The sequence below is a fragment of the Lontra canadensis genome, unplaced genomic scaffold (assembly GCF_010015895.1).
Source record: "Lontra canadensis isolate GAN:19392208 unplaced genomic scaffold, GSC_riverotter_1.0 scaffold34, whole genome shotgun sequence".
In the NCBI taxonomy this organism is placed as follows: Eukaryota; Metazoa; Chordata; class Mammalia; order Carnivora; family Mustelidae; genus Lontra; species Lontra canadensis.
The window spans coordinates 8129522-8150182 of NW_022631028.1; the positions used below are offsets into that span (position 1 = coordinate 8129522).

At 43.2% G+C, this 20661-nt stretch overlaps 1 protein-coding gene across 8 annotated transcripts in view; it reads right to left on the reverse strand.

The window, feature by feature from the left end:
- Positions 1-20661, reverse strand: part of FOXP1 (forkhead box P1) — a 576422-nt gene that overhangs the window by 232508 nt on the left and 323253 nt on the right. The window contains exon 5 of one of the 8 annotated variants that reach the window (XM_032867391.1): positions 3673-3728. The exons of 6 other annotated variants lie outside the window; for them this stretch is intronic. The gene's annotated coding sequence lies outside the window, so the exon portion shown is untranslated. Of the gene's footprint in view, positions 1-3672; positions 3729-5621; positions 5723-20661 lie in introns of those variants that run through there. One more of the 8 variants, XM_032867396.1, reaches the window with a different exon arrangement.

The following is a 20661-nucleotide window of genomic DNA, read 5'->3' on the forward strand; positions in this document are numbered from 1 at the left end:
AGCCGGTTCTGTTTAAGTCACATATGACCCGTTCAACACACCCCTGCGAAGGCAGAGGTTATAATCCCGTGGATGTCAGAAAGCGGAAGGAAGCCAAAATGGCCCACTTCTGGTCTTGCTTCTGGAAGCGTGACAGAGCTACTGATTTCTGAAGATCGATTTTTGTGCTGAAGGAACTTGTAGAAAAGGATAAGAACTGAGTTTAGCCTGCTTATTTATTGTCGCTGCCAACAGAGCATACCCTGGACGTATTCTGGAAAATTCATAATGTCCAGGCCAATGTATTTATAGTAAATTAAAGCAATGCTTTATTATTATGATTATTTCCTTGGTTACAGTGTTGATGCTGAAAATTTAAGGAAAATAAAGTCCTTGTTATCATGCTTGTGAAAGATTTTAAGCTAACAAAAAGTTCAGTCTTGATTCCAGGGCAGTTAATTAAGGTTGACCAAGTCAGGCAGAAGTAAATTAACTTGGCTGATCAATTATTTATATGAAGCAGAATAAATGCCCTTAAAGAACTTGGTCTGTTCATGAAAGGATGTGTAAATTAAACTAAACACAGTTTTGTAAAATATATTTCTACTTCTATGGGAAGAAGAGAAGAGAAGTTAATGGTGAAATCACTTGTAGGAAAATGATGACGGTGATGACATGGTCCTCCCCCAGCCCAAAGCAAAGATCATTTTCTCATTGTTCATCCAGTACCAGGAAAGAAGGAAATGGGAGGTATTTTGAAGAGATAACAGAAGCTCTTGGGGGGGGGGGGCATGGGGGTAAAAGGAAAGAAGAAAGGAAGAACATAGGGAAGGGAGGGACAGAGAAGGGGAAGAAGGGTGGGAGGAAAGGACAGAGGGATGACAAGGAGGGAAGGAGGAAGAAAGCAACTCTAAGAATGGGGTGATCATGTGAACGTCTGTATTGTGGAATTACTGAGCAAGAGGTGTGCCTACTTCATCAGTTAGACTCTGTGCAGAGTTTACAGACAGGACAAAAATAAAGGTGGGAGTCAGGCTAGCTCTAGTTCCAAAGAAGGACTCATGTCACATCATGATGATTCAAAGTCCACATTGATCATGTTCATGTGATTCAGGAAAGAAGAAAAACTTGTGCGTATTAAGATATAAAGCATACATTTACTTCTGGGTTTCATCAGATAAATGAACGGTTTCCCTTTAAATGTGCAAAAGGTCGACCTGGCAACATAATACACATAAAGGAGTTTAAAGGAGCACAGTGCAGCTAAGGGGATTCCTCCCTGCCGGCAGGCAAACAGCAGGGTGGCCCAGGACACAAACCCGGTGCCTTGCTCTCCATCTTCTTGCAGGAGTTCTTCCCACTCAAAATAGGGACTCAAGAACAGAAAGCATCCCCAAAGTAAGGCCGGCTTTGACTATGGAGACTTCGCATTTCCTAGCACGTGGCACACGCTTTGCAAGTGCTTGCCCTTCACCTGGCAAGATGCACTAGGTGGCAGAGAACAGAGGAAGGGCTGCTGGAGGGATTACAAGTGAAACTGAGGGGCTAAGGGAGCAGGTGAAGCCAGGGCAGGAAGGAAGGGCCCCAAGATGCAGAGTCACTGCCACGGGGTGGAGATTCCAAGGCATACTCTCAAAGGTAGGGAGGAGAAAGCAACAAGAAAAACAAAGTAACACCAGCTGAGTGTTTTCACGTCTGAGATCACTCCCACAAGTTGGGATCAGACCCCACGGTCTGCCTATCCACCGCCCCTGATGGCAGGGGTCCCATTCTGCAGAAAGACCATCCAAGGGCCAAGTTTAGGAAGCGAAGTCTGTGTGCTGGGTTACGAAAGCACCATCTTCCAATACCAAATTTTAATAATTATAACAGAAAGGCGTAAATTTTCTAATGCATGGCAGTTCAAAAAGTAATCAAGGGAATGAGCCGGAGGGCTATTTTAATGTATGCAAAGCTAGTGACCCACAGTAAATGGGAGGTAAGCTACAATGAATGCAAAGTAATGCACACAGACTGAAGTCCTGGTCTGATGAGGGACGGCTAAAATTAACACCCAATTAATTTCCGAATTGACAAACAAATGAAACCCATAAATCTACTTTCTCATTAATTTTCTTGTGGTATAATTTAAAGCAGTAATATGAGGGCAAAAACTGAGCATTATCCATCATAAATATCAAAAAGATAGCACTGGAACACCATAAATTATGCCTATTACCTGTTGTTAAAAATGATTTATGTATTATCAACTTTATCGTGCACTGGAGATATCGAGATCTATCTTTAAAAATCTGGAATTCCATTTAGCACTTAGGAAGAAAAAGTTGAGGAGCAAAGAAATAGTCAAAAATATGTTTATTTGTTCATTTGTTTTTAAAGGCTATTTACATAGCCATATGGGAGAGAAGGGAAAAACTGGAATCTTCCCAAATCTGAGATCAGCAGAGGTTGAGGATATCATGGAAGTGTCGGGGTGGGCCTCTCAGTAGAGAGAGATCCAGGTCTCGGAGCACCCCTCCTGGAAAGCCATGGTACATGTGTCCTCAGTGAGCTACTCCTGCAGGAAATGCAGGGCTTGGGGCTGGAAAGGAGGGGAAAGGGTAGAGGCGAGGACAATCTGGATACATCTCAGATAGCCTGAGGGGGAGAACCTACGGCTTTGGGTGCTCTGTGAAGCAGAGTCCTCAGTTGGGGAGAAGCCTGGGAGGATAATTAGGTTTGTCGTTAATAATGTCATATGGTAGCTCTCTTACCTTTATAGTTCAAAGGAGGAGAAAAAAGAACTAAGAACTAGTTTGTGTTTATCAATCAACCTAGAGGTACCCTCTGTTTATGAAGTAAACGGACAAAGAGGCATTCAGAGAAAAATGATCTCCTTCCTGGCCTAACTCCATTTCTTTAGTAACAATTTAAAAAAGCCAACCCCCCCCACCAAAAAAAAAACAAAAAATAAAACAAAAAACAAAAAACCCTTTATTTTGAACTTTACTTTTACTTTTAGGCACACCTTGCACACACAGTAACTCCTCTTATTCACGGGGAATATGTTCCCAGACCCCCAGTGGATGCCTGAAATTGCAGACAGTACTGAATCCTACAAACACTACGTTTTTGTTTGTTTGTTTTTTTGTTTTGAGAGAGAGAGAGAGAGACGGCGCAAGCAGAGGGAGAGGCAGGCTCCTAGCTGAGCAAGGAGACAGATGTGAGACTGGATCCCAGGACCCTGGGATAAACTAGATATATATATATATATATATATATATATACATATATATATATATATGACAACTAGATACAATATAATAAACTAGAACAATTATTATAATCTAGTATAAGAGAAGTTATGTGAATGTGATCTCTAGCCCTCTCTTACAATGTCTTATTGTACTGTAGTCACCTTTCTGCTTTGTGAGATGATGTGAGATGACAAAATGTCTTACTGATGAGCTTAAGTGAGGTGAACGACATAGGCGTTCTGACAATACTTTGGAAGGAGGATCATCTGCTTCCCAACCCACGGGTAACAGAATCCACAAAGCAAAACCGTGGCTATAAGGGGACTGCTATAGTAGGAACTTATCCCTAACTGCTGAATTTTTAGCTAAATGATTAAAATGACAGAAAAGTCCCAGTCCAAACTCCCAAGCAAATGAGATCAAGGGCTTCTGCTGCCCACCACCTTGATGGTCCTACCTTTAAAATACTCTACGTCCTGTACTTCGCTTGGAAGGACTAATCATTTTGGATTTCTGAAACTGAGAAACGAACGTATGCTATTAAATCATTTTACGCCATAGCAGGAGTAGGACTGTTCCAACCCCTGAAAAATGTAAAGATAAACCATCAGTGAAAAACCCTACCAAAATCCACGGTCCACAGTTAATTTTCAGTTCAGCTGCGATGGAAAAAGGTACAGAGCCGGATGTTTAATTTTCCCTGAAACGCATGACTCACAACAGTTAGAGGAACAGGGTGGTAATAAAATAATGTTCCTAATAAAAACATGATTTCCCTTCTCTACCAGGCTTTCATTGTAAAGACAAGAGATTTTACGTTTCCAGAGAGAAAGAAGTCCCGAATTCCAACACCGAGGCAGCAAGGTTGTTCGGAGGAAATGTGCGTGTCCCGTGCTAACAGCCTGCCTTAGCAAACTTCCACGGTCTTCGGAAGTCACCAGAAGGCACCGGTAAAAACACCCACCCCTTCAAAGTTACAAATGTCTGTCTTTTCAGAATTTCAGCTACTGTTGGTCGTGTTTTCCTTCCCTCCCCGCAGACAAGAGTTTGAGCGCTGTCATCGTAGCCACTGTGGGCAAAAACTATGGAACTTGGAAGGAAGCTGCTCTAGGAAACAGAAGTACAAAGGAGAATAGCCACTCCCTGGCGCATTCATCCAGACGAGCTCAAATAATTAAACAGAGACCAGAAAGGAGTTTGCCAATCCTGGGCTAGGCTGTTTGCTTTGCTACACGGAAGCCTCTGTAGCTCAGGGTATGACTGGGCCAGAGGTTCTAGGGAGCTGAATTAAAATGCATTTTTTACAGAACACAACAGAGTTTAAGTTGGAGAATTAACAAGGCCTGCCAAACCCAAATCGTTGGAACATTCAAACAACTGAACTGTCACACAGAGCCCTGCAGAATAAAGTGACCGACAAGCAGGTCAGAATATTTTTTTTTTCCCATTTCCATATATTATAGAGTTTCATATATATGGGGCCAGGTTCCTAACATCAATTAGTGGTTGCCGTGCATGATGACACACTTCACGTACCTCCAGCTTTTGCCTCCAGCCCCTAACCGCTCTAGTGGCCAAAGCGAACAATATGTTCAGAGCATCATGGCAGCTGGTGAATGCAGGCTCTCAGCAGTCTGCGCTGGCACGTCTCCATTGTGTCCAAGGGACAATTATTTAATTTTATCCTTCAAAAACTTCGGTACGCATACATGTATCCCACCCCCCACCCCCCCCACCCCCTCCGCCGAAAGTTGCCCTTACAGACAGATTAACCGGCTTTTCTCTTGATATAAAAGACCACAATTTGTTGAAGGTCATGACCCCCGCTTCTACCCTCACCCCAGTCTGTATTTCATCCTTGTAATTTACAGCAAATGCTAGCAGGCCCTGCCCAGTATTGAAACACAACACAAATTCAGAAACAGCAACAAACAATAATTAAAAAAAAAAAAAAAAAAAAAACAACAAAGATGATGTAAGCTGTTTTCTCTGCTGTTTGCAAAACATGACAAAGGACAGGCTAATGTTTGGTCTTATCTACTGTGACTCCCGGTGACCAAGGGACAAGAGTCACACACATCAAACTGAAGAGACACAATGTCTCCTTTCCTTAATTAGAAAGGATACAATGCATAAAACTCAATTTAAAATGAGACAGGTGAGAATACCAGGTAAGAATTAAAACACGAGCTTGTAAAAACATATCACATATATTCACTATATGGTCTCTTCCCACTTAGGATGTCTCCGTACATATCACAGAGAATCGATTCACAATACATTAAACTCAAAGTTAATCTTCCCTTTTCAAACTTGAGTGAGTACCCCCATCACACAGAATCATAGGGAGCCCACACAACAACACAGAATACACACACACAATAACATAAAATCCAAGGGTTGTACCTTTTGAAGGTGACTGCCTTGTTCATAGCACTAGACTTTTTCTCCTACACCTTCTAAGTCCTTGTTTGCTCCACAAAGAGTTTTCTAGCCATCTGATGTTCTATTGCTAAGCTAGTGGCCTTTCAGGAGAGCTCTCTCCCTTCTGAAAAAAGCAAACAACTGCATAGATATCATTACACTAAGGAAATCTCTTAGAAAAACCAAACAACTTGCTAATCTCTCCAGCCCCTTCATCCAAGCATAAGATAAGAAAAGCAAACCTAAGTCTGTTTCAACCACATTCCAGGGACAAGTTCCCCTTTTTCTTTCTTTATCAAAATTCTAGTATTTAAGTTTTTGTTTTTTTTTTTTTAATGTGTGTGTGCGTTTTAAACAGACCTTGCAGGATAAACTGCTGCTCGCACCCCGCAAACAAAGCAATATTTGTTTAATAAGGATCGCTGCCATGGGTACAGTAAACAAGGGGCCCAGCATTTGTGTTTATGAACAAACACATCATCTTACAAGAGCAATTTAACATTAACCAGGTGGAATAATCAACAGATTTCATAGGTGACACCAGGGGCAGGACTAGTGTAAACAGGGGTAGGGAGGAGAAAGGGGCCACTCTTCGGGAATCAAGGTCGAGGTAAATGCATTACAGAGTAAACAGCTGCAAAGAAGGCAAGATAAACAAACAGTCATTCTTCTGACATTTAGAGAGGCAGAAAGGTTGTATGTAACACAGATCAGCTGCTGACCACCATGAAATCAAACCAGTTGGAGACCAGGCCTGCTTGTTTGCACAATGCCATGTTTGCTTATAAACAACAATTTGCTGTTACCAACCTCGCATTACTCATCATCATATAAGCCAGAGCAAATCAAGTGAAATCCGGTTAACTCTTTACTGACAATGTTACTCGGAAATAATAATAATAATAATAATAACAGTAGTAATAATAAAGTGATGGCCCCCTTTAAGAAAGAAGAGGTCACCCCCAGAGGAAGCAGAGCTCAGTCAATGCCTTTTTACTTCCTGCTTTGTAGATAAAAATAAAGCCTCCACATGGTTTAAACTACTAAGGATTGGATTTGGTCACAGCTTTAAAAGACTGGAATGTTTTTATGCTTGAGTAACTCTACATTCATTTCCTGGGCTCTTCCTCTTTCATCAATGAAATATATGGGTCAAACATCGACTGGGATCTTAAATGTTTTTCCTAGAGGGAGAGCTCTCGTGTTCCTCCTCGAGCAGTTTCTTGTTCCAAGATACCTTTAAGTACACAGGGTCCACACACAGATAGATATGTTTCTCAAGGATGCTGCAAAAATCCAACCATCCAGGTATGATTTTTGCCCTTAAAAAACAAGATATAAATAAATTAATCAGGTGATGCTACACAGAGCCGCTCGGGACTTCAGTGCGTTGGCTTATCAAAGAAATCTGAGGTCTTCGAAGAGGGAATAAGTCAATATCTCCACTAACAGAAGTGTTATAAAGAAATGTTTCATCTTCAAAAATTCGCTTCATGTGTAAAGAATGGGTAAAACAGCTTGCTGTATATTATAAGGAAGCTACCATGCTTTATCAGAGAGACTATATTTAGGTGTACAATTGACAAAGCATTTTTTTAAATCCATTTCTCAGATTGTTTAATATTACTAAATTCTTTAATTGTGATACGTGCAAATGACATCTCTCCATTACTTAATATTTAATAAGCAAAACACGGTGAAAACCAGTTTGGTATTTATATCTTACATTTATTTTCAGTTAATTAATTTTTTAAAATTCTGTATTTAGAAAAATATAGTACAGTACAGTAAAGCATTGCTGGAGAACCAAAGCAAAATTTGAAAATGAGAAAATAAAATTTAAAAAAACAAAAAAACCACAACTAAAGATACACTGCAGACGACTGTGGCAATTACTTCAGTAACTTTCGGATTACTGGAATTTCCATCTCTGTCTAACAAATCTAACAAAATTTCAGGGGTCCCCTCTCGCACCCGATACCCAGCCCAATTCCACTTTAAACTTCTTAACCTTCTCTAGCTGCTCTCGCTCCCGCCGCCTCCTTCTACATCTAATCTTTGTTCTGCCACCGGAATGTCACAGTCACAAAGTAACGAGAGCCTTTTCTTTTGTGTTTTTGTTTTGTTGTGCTGTGGTTTGTTTCCCAAGTCCCTCTCTGCCCACAGTCTCCTTTCCCCAAACCAACGCGGCCCCTAAAATCTCAACAAAGATTGGAGAAGAAATGTCCAATGAGTGCTCCGAGCCCTAGTAGGAGAAATTTTCTCAGGCTCATGGACCTGTAAGCACCGTAAGGACAGGAAGAAGGGACCGTGGGACCTCTCTCCCTTTTATGCCCTAGAAAACCCTCAGGGCCTCGAGCTGTTCCCCTGGCCTGGAGAAGGCAACCCAGCCTTGCTCCTCCCGCAATGACCATGCAGACCCGGCTGCCAGAACCGCTAACACTGAGGCTCTTCCTCCAGTGCTCTGGGAACCCAAGGTTCTCAAATTCCACGCGGCCGAGATGAACAGGAGACAGAGAAGCAGAGTGCCTTACCTGAAGCTCCAGGCAAACTCCAGAGAGAAAGAAGTGAAGTAAAAGCAGAATGTTGGGCCCCGCTGTCCTTACTCCCCATCTTCCTTACCCCCTATCCGCCCTTCCAGTCTTCTCCGGGAGCTCTCCTGACTTTCACCTGTATTTTCTCTTCCTAGAGCCTAGATGAACTGGAGTGCCAGAGAAGGTTCATAAGGAAATTTACAATTCTAAAAGGTAATCCAAAGAGCTGAAACCATTTCCCTCGATCAAGGCCAATCGTAAATAAGTCCCAGAGTTTTGAAAGTCAAGCTAAACCTAGGCACATAACCTTACCCCACGTGAGGATGTGTTATATTCAAAAATGGTTCTACTGATTCTTTACCAAGAACAAGATAAATGATGTGCCTTTCTCCTCTGCCTCAGTTGAGGTGGTAAATACCCTAATCCACGTTCAACTTCATATGCATGGACCCAGGTTGCTTATGTTGTTCCCCAAAGACCCCATGTTATAAGCCTTATTTGCAAAATAAAATAACTATAAATGAATAAAAGAAAATAATTATAAAAGAACCCATTTACTAAGAAGTCTTTTAAATAACTGGTGTGATCAACTCTTTCAAAAACTGAAAACAGTCCCAAGGAAGCTCTGGGTGGACCCAAGTGTGGCAAGGACTGATTTGTTCCTGCCACGTATCTTCTCTGGGATGAAAATCTCACAAGCTCAGAGATTCTCAGAGTGATCATGGCACCTGAGTGGACACTCGAGCCAGCTTCCGAGGCTCAAACATTCATTTCGACTTTCATGTTCATGATTTCTGCCATCTCCCTCTATACCTCCACCAATGCTATTTTTAAAATGTATTCACTTTCGACAAACATATAAATCTATTGCAGAGGAAACTTTGTATCATTTCGTCAAATGGAAAGCCAGTGTGTATCCCTTTATAGAAGAGAAAGACTTTATAATAAATGTAATACAACCCAACCAATGTTATTAAATTCCAGCTAGATCCTGCTGTCCACAAAGGCTCTGAGCGGGAGCCATGTTCTTTCTTTGTTAAATAATGAGCTTACAACTGGAAGAGAGAGATTAAAGACATACTAGTACCAAATGGAAACTTTCTCCTTGGCTTTATCGGAAGGATTAAAACTGACTGAAAATGGAATTGCTTCAACATCAAATCGCAATAATGAGAACTGGTGAATGATTTATGAAGCACCTAAAAATCCTCTTCCAACACACCAGTGAGTGGTACGAGCTTCTGTACTGGGGAACTGGGCACGAGGAGACTTTAAGAGACCTCTCTGCAGACTAGGTTGTATCCCTGACTCCAGAGCACAGCACTCCTAACGATGACAGCCTACCGTGTACACACATGCCAGTAGAGAAATAAATAATCAACAGACTAGACTCTCTATTCTTGGCCCCCAAAGCAAGAGGGCTCCTGTGCCATGGGTTTTTAAGCCTGCAGAAGACAGCAGAAAAATCAGACTGGCAGCTCCAACATCAGCCTCCCTCCCAGGCCTGCCTTTGCCCACACCATCGAGGACCAGCTCCGCGGCCGCTTACATACAGCTGCCTTTCTACAACCTAAGTTCAGAGTTTACTCAGTTACCAACGAACTACTATAGGATAAATACTGGAAGCATATCATTCAAATGCTTTATTGGTCAAAAAGATGGATGCTTTTATTAGTCCAACCTTTTTTGTAATGGAGTGCCACTGATGACCCAGCATTAGCCTCATTCCCTGCTATTAATCACACTTCTAAGAGCTCATTTTGCCTTAAAATCTTAAGAAATTGCTATAATTTAAAGACATGGTGTCTACATAATGGGAAATGCCTCATAATTGTATCATTTCACAAAATACAGTATTTTTTATGGGAACAATGACCATGATGCTAAGGTATTGCAAAATGGGAATCATTTATATATATAAAAGAAAAGTGAGATGTAAGCTGTCTTTGTATTTGTGGCTTCCCACATCTGTACACTTTAATCATTACCTTTGGGAGGCTGATTAATCGAAAAGCACAGGCATATACACCATTTACGGAGTTAAAAGCAAAATAACATCCCCAAACAAATGAAAAATATCAATGAAAGGGAGAAAACCTAATGTACAAAGATAGAAGAGATGTGAAAACACATCGTGTGCTCTAAGGAAATTTCATCAGTGGTATATTCCTTATTCATCATCTATAATTCCTGGGCCTTGTCTGTCCACGCCAAGAGAACTAAAGCAAGCTCTTCAAATAAGTGACTTCAGGACAAACTACAGGTATCTGCCAATTTACTTTCAGTATTATTTCAATAATATAATGATGCCCTTAGCTTGTAAGTCCTCATCTCATTAAACCACCCTTCATGAACATTAAGCACAGCCGAATACTATAAAGGAAAGCATATTTGAAAGAGTGTTTCAAAATACAGAGCTAAAATAAATCTTTTTAAAAGTGCCCCTTCGATTTTTACTACTACACAATTAGAATACAACATATGCAAATCCTCAAATCGTGCATCCACACAAAAATGGTGACATTATGTTACGTGATGGACAAAGGGTAGGCTCCAATCAGGCACAAAGATTATGAATAGGTTTGGTGTTGAATGGCTACGGAGAACAGACCATCAGTCAGCCTTAAGAGAAGAATGCGGGGATCATCCTACAGTTAGCAAGGGTCGACTCAGAAACTGTGCAACAGCCAGAGGCTGGAGACCAGGGTTAGGTGGGGCTGGGTATCAGACCGCTCAGTGATTACGTCATCAGAACTCGGAGTGAGAGGCCCCTTCTAGCAGAGATATGCTCCCCCATGTGATGTCAGATGGTCACGGTAAGCACCTAGTCCTTGGACCCCCTACTCTAAATTGTGAAAAGGCCAACTTCTCTACCTATTTCTCAAGAGCTAGAGGGAAGTGCTGACCCAGAGAGGATATTTAGGAAAAAGCTGTCGCTGTCATAGACATGCTAGGGAGAAGGGTAGATTCTGAGGTGCCCAGGATAGGTAGAGTGGGCACCAATGGCAAGTTGTTGATGCAAGCCTCCCTTCCCACACTGAGTGTGGGGGCCACTGGATGGCTATAGAGTTGAGACGGTGGGACCATCTGATGTCTGGTGACCTCAGACTCTCCAAAGGACTCATTCATCAACTAAACACCCAAAGAAACTTTTAGAAGGTGCTGCTACTCCTTCGCATCTCTGTGGTCAATGTGAGCGGTGGGGGGACTGGACATCTTTAGAGCAGAACCACAGTCGGTATGAGATTTCTAATGGAGACAACAGAGCCCGTTAGCAATATCGATACCTGAGTTAAGATTCTCACAGCCCATGGATAACCAACTGATGGATGGGGCCAGTGTATTTACTTAAGAGAACTTTCCTTAGGAGACCAGTCCAGGTACAAGCACTCCGTCTCATAGCAAGGCTTTCCAGAGAGAACCACGTATGCCTCCAACAGATAAGAAGTTAACACCTTCTACACTGCAACTGTGGGACAGACTGGCCTCAGCTACACAAAGCATGGTGCTATGGAGAGGAGCGTGGGTGTCACCAGGGAGCGTGTTACAAATGCAAATTCTCAGACCCATTTCATTTGTGACAATCTATATTTTGATCACACCCCCTCCAGGTGAGTCACAAGCACATTAAAGTTTGAGAAGCCACCAGACCAGACATACTTGAACGTGATTTCCCACTCTGCCAACTTGAAGGTTTCAACAAGCCATCCAACCACTCTATCTTTCCATTTCCCCTTCCCTAAAACCATACCATTCTGCTTTTTGGTTCACTCACCCTTCCAAGCAGTATTTACTTTGTACCTACCATGTGTCAGGACCCTGTATTAGGTGTTGGGGCAACAAGAGGGAATGAAGACTGATAAAGATCCATCAACATGGAGGTGACTGTCTTATGGGGAAGACACACATTAATCAATTAGTCATATAAATAAGTGGAGATTAGAACAGTGTTAAGTGCTACTGTGAAAAATGCACAGTGCTCTTAGAGCACGCAAAGCTAATATATGTAAAGTGCCTTGTATGTAGTAGGTGTTCAATAAATCACAGTGATTATGAGTAGCCCATAAAACCCAGACCTTTGGGAAGCCACTAAAAAACTCCCAAGTGCAGAACACTCTTCTCCCACTATAAAACGAGCCTGAAGTAGGACTGTGTTGTCAGTTAAATTATTTTTTAGCATGTTTTCCTGCTTTTTCCTGGCTCTATGAGGAATACGACGCCCTTAAAGTCAACATTTCTTCTAATGCCAACTTAGAGAACAACATTAACTTTCCAGGTTATTGTTAAGAATTAGCTCTTGTTTACCGAGTTGTACTTACAGGCAAAATGCAGAGCAGGGCAGAGGGTAATACCTGCCTATCAGCCTTGTTCTAAGCATCTATTGATTATCATTTGAATGCCTGGATGCGCAAAGACAGATCTTCAATTGGCTTTCCAGCAGCATTTCTTTGTATATCTGGTTTGCTGAAGTCTAGAAAAAGTCCACGCTAATAACCGCAGGTAGGATTAGCAACCCATACCTTATACTGTGGACACCATTTGTTAATTATTAGTGTGCCTAGCACATGTCTATCCAGTGGGGAAGCTGGACTGAACAGGAATCAGAGAACGCCCACAACCAAACCCACACCACTGAGGATGCCCGCCCCAGGAGCTGAGTGACCGGAGTCCACCCCATTGAATAGGAAGCTCTCGTAGCCTTACAGCTGGGTGTGTTCAAGTGTTCCTTAAAACAGCCCTCCGAAGTCTGCCAGGCCTTTCCTTTGCTCATTCCCCATGAATTCACGAACTCCAAATAAAAATTTGAAATATGATATAATAGCTCTCCCTCTTTGTACAAGTGAGGGGGTCTTTTTCCAAAAGCTGGCTTCCTTGCAACAGGTGGATACGGATGATGGGAGACTTCTGACTTCCTTTGTATCAGAATGATGCTGATCAGAGAATAGAAAACAACAACTGATCTGAAAAAGAGAAGTATGTGCATGTGAAATGTGGTTCCTGTTAAGACTTTCAGGTCTTAACATACAGGACCTGAATGATACAAACATCAGCTCACACCTCAGAGCATTCATTTGAATTTTTGTAACTGGATGCGTTGTTAGATGGGCTAGAACAGAGCCTCTGGCTGCTGGCTAACTGGTCAAAAATGGGTGGTTTCCATTTATTATTGCCTGGAATAAGAGACATCTTTAGGCAAACTGTAAAAGACACTTTACCACAGGAAACAAACTAAGGGTTGTTGGAGGGGTGGTGGGTGGGGGGGGGATGAGGTAACTGGGTGATGGGCGGTAAGGAGGGCACTTGATGGAATGACCCCTGGGTGTTTCACGCAACTGATGAAATGTTCACTGAATTCTCCCCTGAAACTAATGATATACTATGTTAACTAAATTGCACTTAAATAGAAAGATAAATAAAATTTCTAAAAAGGATGTATCTTTAGGATAATTTCTGTTGGCTCCAACTACTAAAAATGCGAAGTAGGAGGGAAAAGGATATCCCATGGAGGACTTTTGGCAGTATCTGGAGACCCTGTGCTTGCCACAAGGCAGGGAAAGAGGTGCTCCTGGGAAACCAGAGAGGCTGCTAACCAGCCTAATATGCACAAGACAGCTCTCACGTCCAGTTCCCTGTGCCAAAAGCATCACGGTTGAGAAAAATGTTCTATGTGCATTTGTACTGTTTTTATTATGGGATCAAAGCAATGAGTCCTATTTCTTGTTCAATAATAAATTTATAATGTGCCTTAAAATTTTAATGACTCGTGATTTTTTGCTTGCATTTCTACTTCATAAATACTACCGAACGGAGCACCTATTAGGGGTCAGGTTAGGCAAAACTATGGTGACGCCCAGGCATTTGAATGGAGTACTGTATTTGAAGAGGTTAGGCCTGAGGAGGGTGTTGAGGGGCCCGGGGCAGGGTGCGCTCCAGGCAAGGAGGATGGGAGGGGCCGGCAAGGGGAAGTGGCTAAGCCTAAAAATGCAGAGTGGAGGCAGAACCTTAACCTTAACCTTCTCAGGAAGCAGGGCGGGCAGGGCTGGGGAAGGGGAGCCTTCTAGAATACGGATAGAAGGGCCCACGGTGGAGTGAGCTCAAGCAGGGAGACCAATTACTGAGCTTGAATCCAGTGCTGACAGAGGTGGTAAAGGTGGGGAAAGAAAGAGGGCTGGACCTCGCTCCCACCTCCCCCTGCCTGCTCCCCCTGTGAGCACCTGCTCCATTGCCCTGGAAGTCTTCCTCCCACAATGGTACCCTCTCCCCTCTCCCTTGCCCTCTGTCAGGTGTGCTTGCCCACCTGAACATAGTCCTCCTCAACCTCAAGCGTCTCTCAGCTCCCTCCTGCCCTCTCCTCCCTTCTAGTGCCACGATGGAAGGCCCTATACCTCACTGTCTCCACTTCCTGCCTCCCACTGGTTCCCCAGCCCACAGGGAGCCAGCTTCTGCCCCACCTCTCCTCTCCCCCGAAAATACTCGAAAATACTCCTACCGCAATTGTTAATGAGCTTGGAGGGGCTCAAGTCAATTGACACTTTTCAATCCTTACCTCACTTGACCTCTCACAACACACGACACTGTCATTCATATTGTTTCTCTCTCTAATACAAAATTCTCTCCTCTCTGCCTCCAGGTCTTCCTGCTCAGAGCGGTTCTCTGCCTACACATCTGGTGGCTCCTTCTCACTTTTTAATGAGCTTTAACTTCCCCTGCTCATTCTTAAATGTTTCACCTTGCCTAGAGTTCCATCCTTGGTGCTCCCAAACACTAAAGGGTGGAAAACTTTTTCCAGAAAGGGCCGGAAAGCCACTTTTTGTGACATTGTACGCCACAAGGTCTGTGTCCCAACTCCTCGGAGCAATACTTTTACTGGGGCACAAACGCAGCCAGGAATAAAAATGGACAAATGAGTGTGGCTGAGTTCTGGTAAGACAGGAGGCAGCTGGGTTTGGCACAAAGGACTGTTGTTTGCTGACCCCTGACCCCTGGAAGGCCTTATCCTTCCCGTGCCTTCACCTCATGTCTGCCTCTATCCTGCGACTCCCGAATTATTTTTGCCAACCAAACTATCTTCCCAGAACTACAGACCCCTACTCCCACAACCTTCTGGACATTTCTACCTTGATGTCCTAAAACAACCTTGAGCTCATCTCAAACTGGGATCACCTACTTCTTCCTCCATCCAAACCCACGCCGGAGGTTTTCAGGGAAAGGGGTTCACATTCCAAATCAGGAATTATCTGACGGTCTTCCTTCTCTTTGATTTCCCACATTAGCAATTCCCATCCACTGCCCCTTCTATTTACGTTAGTAATATCTCACTTCTCCACACCTCTGCTTTGAAGCAGGCCGCCATCCCGCTGTGACTCCAAATTAACCCATATCCTCAGCTGGCCACACGGCAGCCCGCAGCCCGTCTGATCCTGTCACCTCTCTTGCTTCCATGGGTCTCTACGGCCTCAAGAGTGGAGTCCCACACCTGAAAGCCTGCTCCGAGCAACACAAAAATGTCACTGGCCACATGAGGCCTATTCAGCACTTAGAATCTGTCCAGCGCAACAGAACTGGATTTTTAATACATGTGCAATTTTAATGCAAATTAGCTTAAATTTAAATTTTAAAAATGATCCTTGGTTCCACTACTGGAAAACTTTTAAGTACGTGTTGAACAATTTGGGTATGTGAATTTCCTAATCTATTTATTCAACGATGAGTTTTGTGAAATTTAAATCCAGATCAAGTATTTCTGATGAAATTTTAACATCCAAAGTGAGATGATTTTTCAGACTTAGTATGCAAGACGAGACTATAGAATGTGTCTTTCATAAATTTTTAATACTGATTTCATGTTGAAATGATATTTTGGATAGATTGGATTAAATAAAGTACTATTATAATTTACACCAGATTCTTTCTCACCTTTTTTAATATGGCTAATAGAAAACATAAAATCCTTCCAAGGTTCTTTTATTTCTGTTGCACGGCACTGGCCTACGCACAACAGCTCCTCATGATCTGGCTGTCCCACTACCCTCTGTCTCGCTTCTCCTTCCCTATCTAAAATGTGGCCACCCTCAAGAAGGAACTCTTAATGTCTCTGTACCTGTAGCCATAGGCTCCCTTTACCTCTGTACCCTGCCATGAATTTTTAAGGAGCTAAATCCTATTGAATCTCAAAATTCAGCTCAAGCCAAGAAGCTTTTACAGACTACCTTCCCCACCAAGGGTAGGATAAGCATTCTCCCACAGGGTCTCATCAAGTTTTGTACTAAACTTTTGCAGAGCAATCAGTACACTGCATTCTAATTTTCGGAATGCTTAACTGTAAGCCAGGGATCGTGTTTTGTACCCAACAGGGTACTAGGCAGTTTGATAAATAATTCAATGCCAGATGAATGAATGAATGAGATACTGTGCCACTAGAACTGATAAGCTGGGAGTTGATTCTAAGGGCTTAGCCGGCATCAATGAAGGTTCTCAGATTTCTAGCCCACGTAATTGGGAGAATAATGATGCTCTTGTGAGAACAGCCAAGTGAGGAGAAGAGGTTGCTCTCAGGAGAGAAACAGAAGTGAAAACACAGGCTGGTGGGGAGACATTAGTACAGAGGCCACAGTTCAAAGGGAGTGGATAAGACTGAGAGGGGAGGAGAAAGGTCCTTGGAAAAATCATAGTCAATTCCTATATTTAGGAAACAGGAAGAGTGACATTTACTGAGTGCTAAGTTCTAGTCCTCACAGTTACTCTGTGGGGTCCATATAACCTCCATTTTTAAAGAAGAAAACACCAAAGATTGGAAAGTATTAATATACATACACACACGAAGCTAGTAGACAAGGATTCAAACATCAAAGTCATCCAGTCTCTATCCATTACACTACAGAGGCACAGTCAGGGACAGAGCTCTCGAGAGTGACACAGAAGGTAGAAGGGAGTTTCAAGAAGGAAGGGGTGGTTGGTGGTTTCAAGTGGTTTAGAGAGCTTGAGTTTGATAAGATGACAGAGAAGGCAAGAGGGAATTCCCCACCCAACATCAAGCATCTTCATCCTTCTTCCCTTTTCTCTTTTCCTTCCAAGATTAAGAGGGTGTTCACCTTCTCCAATCCTAAACCCAGACCCTCATCCACCAACTACCATCTCGTCAACACTAACCCCCTCTCTACGGGCTCCCTCACTGTAGCCTCTACATATATCCAAGGTATTCGGACCCAAAATAGTCATTTCCAGGGTACCTGTCTGCTCTTGCTTTACTCACCCTTCAACCTCTTTCTCCTATTCAGGTAAGCATCTTGAAAGGCTTTGGTCTCCCAAGTTTTTATCTCCTACTTTCAACTCTCTGTACCGTGGATTCTCCATTTTCCAGGCTAGGGTAGTTCCTAAGCTCTGCAGCCAATTAGAATGAAGGGCTTCACCCAGATCCAGCGCAAGAAGGGCTGGGGTAGAACCCTGGAGGCAGCATTTGTGACAGGAAGACCAGGGGATGTGTAACTTTACTATCACTAACCACACATTCAATACTGCTGCTCTGTAAGATTCCCCCGTACCCTGTATATTTGCTTTACGCCCCCTGCCCCATTCCCTAATTACTCCAGATTGCATCCCTGACAACTACTTCTCTCTTTATTGGTTATTCCCACCACTCAAAGTTTGTTAGATTCCTTAAAACTCAACACGTGCAAAACAAAACAATCTTTCCTCAAAACTGCTCCCTTCCTTGATCAGGAAAAAGTTACTGTCATCCCTTTGCACACTGAGTTGACCACAGCAACCTGGTCATTCTTAGTATTGCGTGTAAGACTTATCCCCTTTCTTTCCCTCATCCCCATGGCCATCCAGCGGCCATCACCTCTCGCCTGCAATACTCAGTGACCTTCTGCCACTACCATATATATCATTTCAAAACAAAAGCCAATCTCATCAGGTCACTCCCAGCTTGCAAACCTCCCAAACTCCCCTGTTCTCAGGGGATAATCTCAATTCCTTTGCTTGGACTAAAGGCCCCTTGCATAACTTCCCAGACTTCTTTCCTGCCACCCTTCCCCACTGACCCGACACTACTCTCCTTTACTTGCTGTTTCCCTTTTATATTTCTTCATATGCTATTCTCTTCTTGCTGGAGACCCCTTTCCTATGATTGTGGTCCATAAACTATGAATGCTTGGAAACCTAGCTCAAATGTTATTTTTAGAGAGCAGATATACTTCTCCCTAAGTACTCTAGATGAACTTTATTTTTATGTTGGCCAAAGATCAGGCACATTTCATCATGATTCTGACTAAACATGTCCTCCCCCTAGGTCAAGAATGTCCTGTCACTGCTTGACTAAAGCCTAACAGTACTGGACACTGACCACCCAAAAGCTTGCTGAATGAATGACTAGAGTCATGAGCAATGGAAGGATACAGAGTCTACACATGAGTAATCGATTACACCGCCAGGAATATGGCAGCTGCTCAATAAACTGAGAATTCCTTCCATGTTGCAGACTAAGGAGATGATCAGAGAAGAAAACATGCTGCAAATTCCGAATCTCAAGAAGAGACGGTTCATGAGTCAAGTGACCGCCACCTTTACAGTAAAAAGGAAAATTAGATCGTCTACTGGGATGGAATGTTGGCATATGGAGACACACGCATTAGTAGTGTGTTGTCGGTGTGGTCAATGGCAGAAATCAGAAAGCACACACACTGGGGCTGATGAGCCCGGGAGGACTTGCTTCATGGAATCCAGAATGCAGAGCTACCAACAAGGCATGGTTCTGAGAGCACCCCCAGGGGTATGTGTGTGTTAGCTTCGTTGGAAGAGCAGGGGACATGCAAGCGATGCCAGCGGGTCGCCAAGGCCAAAGCCGTGGAGGGAGAGAGGATAAGGGGGAGGGAGCGAGAAAGAGACAGGACAGAGCATACTACAGAAATGGTACATGATGGATTCTGTGCTGGTTGGGGAAGAAAAGTACACACAGGATGGAGAAGATAAAGACCATTGATTCAAGGGAACTGAGTGGTAATTGAATGGGAAGACGAGGGGCAAAGGGAGGGCGGGACGCACCTGGGTGAGGCACATGTAACGAAAAGCAATGAGGTTTAGACAAGCTTCTGAAATCACTCAGGAGGTAGAAGGGAAAAGACTGGCACCTCACAGTGACACACAGTAGGTGTTCAGGAGACGTGTGCAGAATAATGAGTCTGTGACCGTATGGGACGGAAGCATCCCCTACCCAGCCATCCCATATGAGCTGCCAGCATCTAATTTATCATGAAGCTCATTAGAAAATAATCACACATTAGCAGAGTATGCCAAGGACACCCCACAGACTAGTTGTTTTGACAAGGTTATAGTTGACATTATTCTAACACGATCAAGTACGCGATACATGTTAAGAGTCGGAAATAGCTCCAAAGGTGCCCAAACCTGGCAGGGCCTGGCACGCTGTCAGGGAGTCAGTCTGCCTGTCCCTCTTGAATGAATGAAGGAAGGAATGAATGAATGAAGACATCAGTGGAAGAACGGAGGACAGAATATATATAGTAAACACCAGCTACCTCTCAAAACTCACCCCCTGGGGAACACTAGTCCGTGAACCCAGATTCGACCAGCAGATTGGAAAGAAGAGCTATGGCATCTTGTGCCTCAAAAATTTAGATGACACAAAGGGACTAGCTGGGAGGTGGCCGCGTGTGAAGGTGCCTGGTTTCTGCTGCCTGCCATGGTCTTACAATACATTTGCCGCATAAATGCTAACTGCCAATCCCCTTTGCCTGGGTAGCCGCGGTTTAGAAGTGGTTCAGTCTGATGTGCAATGAGCTCTCTGTGTAATGCTGCTTCCTTCGTGAACTACTACTAGTGCAGCTCAATTCTTTGAACAACTGGGAAGGCAACAGAGCTGATAAGAGAATTAATGCTTTCTTTCCAAATCACATCATCTAGGATAATGAAAGCATGTTAGACAAATAACTCTTAAAAGAAATAGGAGAAAAACAGTTTAACATGAAGCTCTAAGCTATGTTGATGTTTATAAGCATTACGGGGTGGGGGGAAGGAAACTTCAGAGCTAAGTCATAATTGCTAATGCTACGGATTTGTTCCCTGCAGAATTCTCCGAGATAAACACAGATTTGCATATTTGGAAGGTATTTTGTCTGTTAAACATTCCTGTTACTGTAAAGGATTTTTCTTTACCAGGAGTAGCTAGCTATTTTTCACTACTCATTTCCAATTCTCTGCCCACTTGCTTCCCCTATCCAGCATTCTGGGATTTCTTTCTCTAACAGTGATGCTGGAGGAGACATTTGAACCATGGGGTTGTGTACAGAAACCCCATCGTATCTACAGAGAGCAAAGGGATGTGAAAGAATTTCAGTGCAGGGCAAGAACGGACACGGAAAACGGTGCCAACCACAGCGGCTCAGGGCAGGCTAAGAAAAATCATGTCTTCGGATATTTAGGCAATATTTACTTTAAGCTCCTAAAAAACCGTGACCTTATAGAAA